At 56.9% G+C, this 6,000-nt stretch overlaps 14 non-coding genes across 14 annotated transcripts; all 14 read left to right on the forward strand.

The window, feature by feature from the left end:
- The first annotated feature begins 25 nt into the window (after nt 1-25).
- Nucleotides 26-97, forward strand: TRNAR-ACG (transfer RNA arginine (anticodon ACG)). The gene has a single exon. It is a non-coding gene; the product is annotated as a tRNA-Arg (tRNA).
- A 570-nt stretch (nt 98-667) lies between these two features.
- On the forward strand, nt 668-739 carry TRNAP-CGG (transfer RNA proline (anticodon CGG)). Its single transcript has one exon. It is a non-coding gene; the product is annotated as a tRNA-Pro (tRNA).
- A 251-nt stretch (nt 740-990) lies between these two features.
- TRNAR-ACG (transfer RNA arginine (anticodon ACG)) lies at nt 991-1,062 on the forward strand. Its single transcript has one exon. It is a non-coding gene; the product is annotated as a tRNA-Arg (tRNA).
- Nucleotides 1,063-1,456: 394 nt separating this feature from the next.
- On the forward strand, nt 1,457-1,528 carry TRNAP-UGG (transfer RNA proline (anticodon UGG)). The gene has a single exon. It is a non-coding gene; the product is annotated as a tRNA-Pro (tRNA).
- Nucleotides 1,529-1,632: 104 nt separating this feature from the next.
- TRNAP-CGG (transfer RNA proline (anticodon CGG)) lies at nt 1,633-1,704 on the forward strand. The gene has a single exon. It is a non-coding gene; the product is annotated as a tRNA-Pro (tRNA).
- A 250-nt stretch (nt 1,705-1,954) lies between these two features.
- TRNAP-AGG (transfer RNA proline (anticodon AGG)) lies at nt 1,955-2,026 on the forward strand. The gene has a single exon. It is a non-coding gene; the product is annotated as a tRNA-Pro (tRNA).
- A 394-nt stretch (nt 2,027-2,420) lies between these two features.
- TRNAP-UGG (transfer RNA proline (anticodon UGG)) lies at nt 2,421-2,492 on the forward strand. Its single transcript has one exon. It is a non-coding gene; the product is annotated as a tRNA-Pro (tRNA).
- Nucleotides 2,493-2,909: 417 nt separating this feature from the next.
- On the forward strand, nt 2,910-2,982 carry TRNAP-AGG (transfer RNA proline (anticodon AGG)). The gene has a single exon. It is a non-coding gene; the product is annotated as a tRNA-Pro (tRNA).
- A 393-nt stretch (nt 2,983-3,375) lies between these two features.
- On the forward strand, nt 3,376-3,447 carry TRNAP-UGG (transfer RNA proline (anticodon UGG)). Its single transcript has one exon. It is a non-coding gene; the product is annotated as a tRNA-Pro (tRNA).
- A 427-nt stretch (nt 3,448-3,874) lies between these two features.
- TRNAP-AGG (transfer RNA proline (anticodon AGG)) lies at nt 3,875-3,946 on the forward strand. Its single transcript has one exon. It is a non-coding gene; the product is annotated as a tRNA-Pro (tRNA).
- Nucleotides 3,947-4,516: 570 nt separating this feature from the next.
- On the forward strand, nt 4,517-4,588 carry TRNAP-CGG (transfer RNA proline (anticodon CGG)). Its single transcript has one exon. It is a non-coding gene; the product is annotated as a tRNA-Pro (tRNA).
- A 285-nt stretch (nt 4,589-4,873) lies between these two features.
- Nucleotides 4,874-4,945, forward strand: TRNAP-AGG (transfer RNA proline (anticodon AGG)). Its single transcript has one exon. It is a non-coding gene; the product is annotated as a tRNA-Pro (tRNA).
- A 394-nt stretch (nt 4,946-5,339) lies between these two features.
- On the forward strand, nt 5,340-5,411 carry TRNAP-UGG (transfer RNA proline (anticodon UGG)). The gene has a single exon. It is a non-coding gene; the product is annotated as a tRNA-Pro (tRNA).
- A 426-nt stretch (nt 5,412-5,837) lies between these two features.
- On the forward strand, nt 5,838-5,909 carry TRNAP-AGG (transfer RNA proline (anticodon AGG)). Its single transcript has one exon. It is a non-coding gene; the product is annotated as a tRNA-Pro (tRNA).
- Nucleotides 5,910-6,000: the final 91 nt, after the last annotated feature.

The following is a 6,000-nucleotide window of genomic DNA, read 5'->3' on the forward strand; positions in this document are numbered from 1 at the left end:
GGCGTGACAGCGACACGCCCAGCTCGGCTCGTTGGTCTAGGGGTATGATTCTCGCTTACGGTGCGAGAGGTCCCGGGTTCAAATCCCGGACGAGCCCACCTTTTGACAGTACTGAGGCTCGTCCGCTTCCACTGGTTGCGTGCAGTCTTCTCTCCTCCAGGGTTTTCTGGCGCCAGTGTAGTGAGTGGGAAACACCCGACGTGTCTCTCTCTCGCACTCGAGGGTATGCTGTTGCTTCCTGTCAACCGAATGCCTCTCTGCAGCGGGAATGCCTTTCTAACGCCAAAGTGCGCTTTTTCTCCCGCCGTCATGCAGAGTTCCACCCCGAAACTCCTCTTTGCTTTGATGTTGAACGAATGCCGTCTTCGGTGGACTTTTCCGCACGGGATCCGTGAGAGAGGGCAACACAGGGCATAGCAGGCTGCCCACGCGGCAGTACAGTTTGCCAGCCCACAATTTGCACGTCGGGAGGAGGCATCATGCGCATCTGCGGCTCGTTGGTCTAGGGGTATGATTCTCGCTTTGGGTGCGAGAGGTCCCTGGTTGAAATCCCGGACGAGCCCTGGCTTTTCCAGTTCCCCTTTTCTGCCGCCTGCACAGACTGCCTTTTTGTGAATCTAGGAAGGCTAGCTCGCCCCACGTGGCTCTGGGACATGCGACGTGCGACGGCTCGTTGGTCTAGTAGTATGATTCTCGCTTCGGGTGCGAGAGGCCCCGGGTTCAAATCCCGGACGAGCCCGGACCTAGACTCCCTCTGCCTTTCTTTGCGGTGTGAAATCATTTAAGCCGGTCTCTACCAGCGCCCTTTGCTTTCTTTTTGTTATTTATTTATTTTTGGTTCGGCGGCAGGGGTGTTTAATGCGGAGGCGTTGTTTTTAGGGTACAGTGGATTCAACTTTAGAAGCCACACTGCGAGAAAAGCAGGCAATGCCGTCTTCCTGTGAACGCGGACCGTGCTGGCTGGCGGCGTGACAGCGACACGCCCAGCTCGGCTCGTTGGTCTAGGGGTATGATTCTCGCTTACGGTGCGAGAGGTCCCGGGTTCAAATCCCGGACGAGCCCACCTTTTGACAGTACTGAGGCTCGTCCGCTTCCACTGGTTGCGTGCAGTCTTCTCTCCTCCAGGGTTTTCTGGCGCCAGTGTAGTGAGTGGGAAACACCCGACGTGTCTCTCTCTCGCGCTCGAGGGTATGCTGTTGCTTCCTGTCAACCGAATGCCTCTCTGCAGCGGGAATGCCTTTCTAACGCCAAACTGCGCTTTTTCTCCCGCCGTCATGCAGAGTTCCACCCCTAAACTCCTCTTTGCTTTGATGTTGAACGAATGCCGTCTTCGGTGGACTTTTCCGCACGGGATCCGTGAGAGAGGGCAACGCAGGGCATAGCAGGCTGCCCACGCGGCAGTACAGTTTGCCTGCCCACAATTGGCACGTCGGTAGGAGGAGTCATGCGCATCTGCAGCTCGTTGGTCTAGGGGTATGATTCTCGCTTTGGGTGCGAGAGGTCCCGGGTTCAAATCCCGGACGAGCCCTGGCTTTTCCAGTTCCTCTTTTCTGCCGCCTGCACAGCCCGCCTTTTTGTGAATCTTGGAAGGCTAGCTCGCCCCACGCGGCTCTGGGACATGCGACGTGCGACGGCTCGTTGGTCTAGTAGTATGATTCTCGCTTCGGGTGCGAGAGGCCCCGGGTTCAAATCCCGGACGAGCCCGGACCTAGGCTCCCTCTGCCTTTCTTTGCGGTGTGAAATCATTTAAGCCGGTCTCTACCAGCGCCCTTTGCTTTCTTTTGTTATTTATTTATTTTTGGTTCGGCGGCAGGGGTGTTTAATGCGGAGGCGTTGTTTTTAGGGTACAGTGGATTCAACTTTAGAAGCCACACTGCGAGAAAAGCAGGCAATGCCGTCTTCCTGTGAACGCGGACCGTGCTGGCTGTCGGCGTGACAGCGACACGCCCAGCTCGGCTCGTTGGTCTAGGGGTATGATTCTCGCTTAGGGTGCGAGAGGTCCCGGGTTCAAATCCCGGACGAGCCCACCTTTTGACAGTACTGAGGCTCGTCCGCTTCCACTGGTTGCGTGCAGTCTTCTCTCCTCCAGGGTTTTCTGGCGCCAGTGTAGTGAGTGGGAAACACCCGACGTGTCTCTCTCTCGCGCTCGAGGGTATGCTGTTGCTTCCTGTCAACCGAATGCCTCCCTGCAGCGGGAATACCTTTCTAACGCCAAACTGCGCTTTTTCTCCCGCCGTCATGCAGAGTTCCACCCCGAAACTCCTCTTTGCTTTGATGTTGAACGAATGCCGTCTTCGATGGACTTTTCCGCACGGGATCCGTGAGAGAGGGCAACGCAGGGCATAGCAGGCTGCCCACGCGGCAGTACAGTTTGCCAGCCCACAATTGGCACGTCGGGAGGAGACATCATGCGCATCTGCGGCTCGTTGGTCTAGGGGTATGATTCTCGCTTTGGGTGCGAGAGGTCCCGGGTTCAAATCCCGGACGAGCTCTGGCTTTTCCAGTTCCCCTTTTCTGCCGCCTGCACAGCCCGCCTTTTTGTGAATCTTGGAAGGCTAGCTCGCCCCACGCGGCTCTGGGACATGCGGCGTGCGACGGCTCGTTGGTCTAGTAGTATGATTCTCGCTTCGGGTGCGAGAGGCCCCGGGTTCAAAGCCCGGACCTAGGCTCCCTCTGCCTTTCTTTGCGGTGTGAAATCATTTAAGCCGGTCTCTACCAGCGCCCTTTGCTTTCTTTTTGTTATTTATTTATTTTTGGTTCGGCGGCAGGGGTGTTTAATGCGGAGGCGTTGTTTTTAGGGTACAGTGGATTCAACTTTAGAAGCCACACTGCGAGAAAAGCAGGCAATGCCGTCTTCCTGTGAACGCGGACCGTGCTGGCTGGCGGCGTGACAGCGACACGCCCAGCTCGGCTCGTTGGTCTAGGGGTATGATTCTCGCTTAGGGTCCGAGAGGTCCCGGGTTCAAATCCCGGACGAGGCCATCTTTTGACAGTACTGAGGCTCGTCCGCTTCCACTGGTTGCGTGCAGTCTTCTCTCCTCCAGGGTTTTCTGGCGCCAGTGTAGTGAGTGGGAAACACCCGACGTGTCTCTCTCTCGCGCTCGAGGGTATGCTGTTGCTTCCTGTCAACCGAATGCCTCCCTGCAGCGGGAATACCTTTCTAACGCCAAAGTGCGCTTTTTCTCCCGCCGTCATGCAGAGTTCCACCCCGAAACTCCTCTTTGCTTTGATGTTGAACGAATGCCGTCTTCGGTGGACTTTTCCGCACGGGATCCGTGAGAGAGGGCAACGCAGGGCATAGCAGGCTGCCCACGCGGCAGTACAGTTTGCCAGCCCACAATTGGCACGTCGGGAGGAGGCATCATGCGCATCTGCGGCTCGTTGGTCTAGGGGTATGATTCTCGCTTTGGGTGCGAGAGGTCCCGGGTTCAAATCCCGGACGAGCCCTGGCTTTTCCAGTTCCCCTTTTCTGCCGCCTGCACAGCCCGCCTTTTTGTGAATCTTGGAAGGCTAGCTTGCCCCACGCAGCTCTGGGACATGCGACGTGCGACGGCTCGTTGGTCTAGTAGTATGATTATCGCTTCGGGTGCGAGAGGCCCCGGCTTCAAATCCCGGACGAGCCCGGACCTAGGCTCCCTCTGCCTTTCTTTGCGGTGTGAAATCATTTAAGCCGGTCTCTACCAGCGCCCTTTGCTTTCTTTTTGTTATTTATTTATTTTTGGTTCGGCGGCAGGGGTGTTTAATGCGGAGGCGTTGTTTTTAGGGTACAGTGGATTCAACTTTAGAAGCCACACTGCGAAAAAAGCAGGCAATGCCGTCTTCCTGTGAACGCGGACCGTGCTGGCTGGCGGCGTGACAGCGACACGCCCAGCTCGGCTCGTTGGTCTAGGGGTATGATTCTCGCTTAGGGTGCGAGAGGTCCTGGGTTCAAATCCCGGACGAGCCCACCTTTTGACAGTACTGAGGCTCGTCCGCTTCCACTGGTTGCGTGCAGTCTTCTCTCCTCCAGGGTTTTCTGGCGCCAGTGTAGTGAGTGGGAAACACCCGACGTGTCTCTCTCTCGCGCTTGAGGGTATGCTGTTGCTTCCTGTCAACCGAATGCCTCCCTGCAGCGGGAATACCTTTCTAACGCCAAAGTGCGCTTTTTCTCCCGCCGTCATGCAGAGTTCCACCCCGAAACTCCTCTTTGCTTTGATGTTGAACGAATGCCGTCTTCGGTGGACTTTTCCGCACGGGATCCGTGAGAGAGGGCAACGCAGGGCATAGCAGGCTGCCCACGCGGCAGTACAGTTTGCCAGCCCACAATTGGCACGTCGGGAGGAGGCATTATGCGCATCTGCAGGTCGTTGGTCTAGGGGTACGATTCTCGCTTTGGGTGCGAGAGGTCCCGGGTTCAAATCCCGGACGAGCCCTGGCTTTTCCAGTTCCCCTTTTCTGCCGCCTGCACAGCCCGCCTTTTTGTGAATCTTGGAAGGCTAGCTCGCCCCACGCGGCTCTGGGACATGCGACGTGCGACGGCTCGTTGGTCTAGTGGTATGATTCTCGCTTCGGGTGCGAGAGGCCCCGGGTTCAAATCCCGGACGAGCCCGGACCTAGGCTCCCTCTGCCTTTAGGGACGAGCCCGGACCTAGGCTCCCTCTGCCTTTCTCGGCGGTTGGAAATCATTTAAGCCGGTCTCTACCAGCGCCCTTTGCTTTCTTTTTGTTATTTATTTATTTTTGGTTCGGGGGCAGGGGTGTTTAATGCGGAGGCGTTGTTTTAGGGTACAGTGGATTCAACTTTAGAAGCCACACTGCGAGAAAAGCAGGCAATGCCGTCTTCCTGTGAACACGGACCGTGCTGGCTGGCGGCGTGACAGCGACACGCCCAGCTCGGCTCGTTGGTCTAGGGGTATGATTCTCGCTTAGGGTGCGAGAGGTCCCGGGTTCAAATCCCGGACGAGCCCACCTTTTGACAGTACTGAGGCTCGTCCGCTTCCACTGGTTGCGTGCAGTCTTCTCTCCTCCAGGGTTTTCTGGCGCCAGTGTAGTGAGTGGGAAACACCCGACGTGTCTCTCTCTCGCGCTCGAGGGTATGCTGTTGCTTCCTGTCAACCGAATGCCTCCCTGCAGCGGGAATACCTTTCTAACGCCAAACTGCGCTTTTTCTCCCGCCGTCATGCAGAGTTCCACCCCGAAACTCCTCTTTGCTTTGATGTTGAACGAATGCCGTCTTCGGTGGACTTTTCCGCACGGGATCCGTGAGAGAGGGCAACGCACGGCATAGCAGGCTGCCCACGCGGCAGTACAGTTTGCCAGCCCACAATTGGCACGTCGGGAGGAGACATCATGCGCATCTGCGGCTCGTTGGTCTAGGGGTATGATTCTCGCTTTGGGTGCGAGAGGTCCCGGGTTCAAATCCCGGACGAGCCCTGGCTTTTCCAGTTCCCCTTTTCTGCCGCCTGCACAGCCCGCCTTTTGTGAATCTAGGAAGGCTAGCTCGCCCCAAGTGGCTCTGGGACATGCGACGTGCAACGGCTCGTTGGTCTAGTAGTATGATTCGCGCTTCGGGTGCGAAAGGCCCCGGGTTCAAATCCCGGACGACCCCGGACCTAGGCTCCCTCTGCCTTTCTTTGCGGTGTGAAATCATTTAAGCCGGTCTCTACCAGCGCCCTTTGCTTTCTTTTTGTTATTTATTTATTTTTGGTTCGGCGGCAGGGGTGTTTAATGCGGAGGCGTTGTTTTTAGGGTACAGTGGATTCAACTTTAGAAGCCACACTGCGAGAAAAGCAGGCAATGCCGTCTTCCTGTGAACGCGGACCGTGCTGGCTGGCGGCGTGACAGCGACACGTCCAGCTCGGCTCGTTGGTCTAGGGGTATGATTCTCGCTTAGGGTGCGAGAGGTCCCGGGTTCAAATCCCGGACGAGCCCACCTTTTGACAGTACTGAGGCTCGTCCGCTTCCACTGGTTGCGTGCAGTCTTCTCTCCTCCAGGGTTTTCTGGCGCCAGTGTAGTGAGTGG

The sequence above is a fragment of the Dendropsophus ebraccatus genome, chromosome 4 (genome assembly GCF_027789765.1).
Source record: "Dendropsophus ebraccatus isolate aDenEbr1 chromosome 4, aDenEbr1.pat, whole genome shotgun sequence".
In the NCBI taxonomy this organism is placed as follows: Eukaryota; Metazoa; Chordata; class Amphibia; order Anura; family Hylidae; genus Dendropsophus; species Dendropsophus ebraccatus.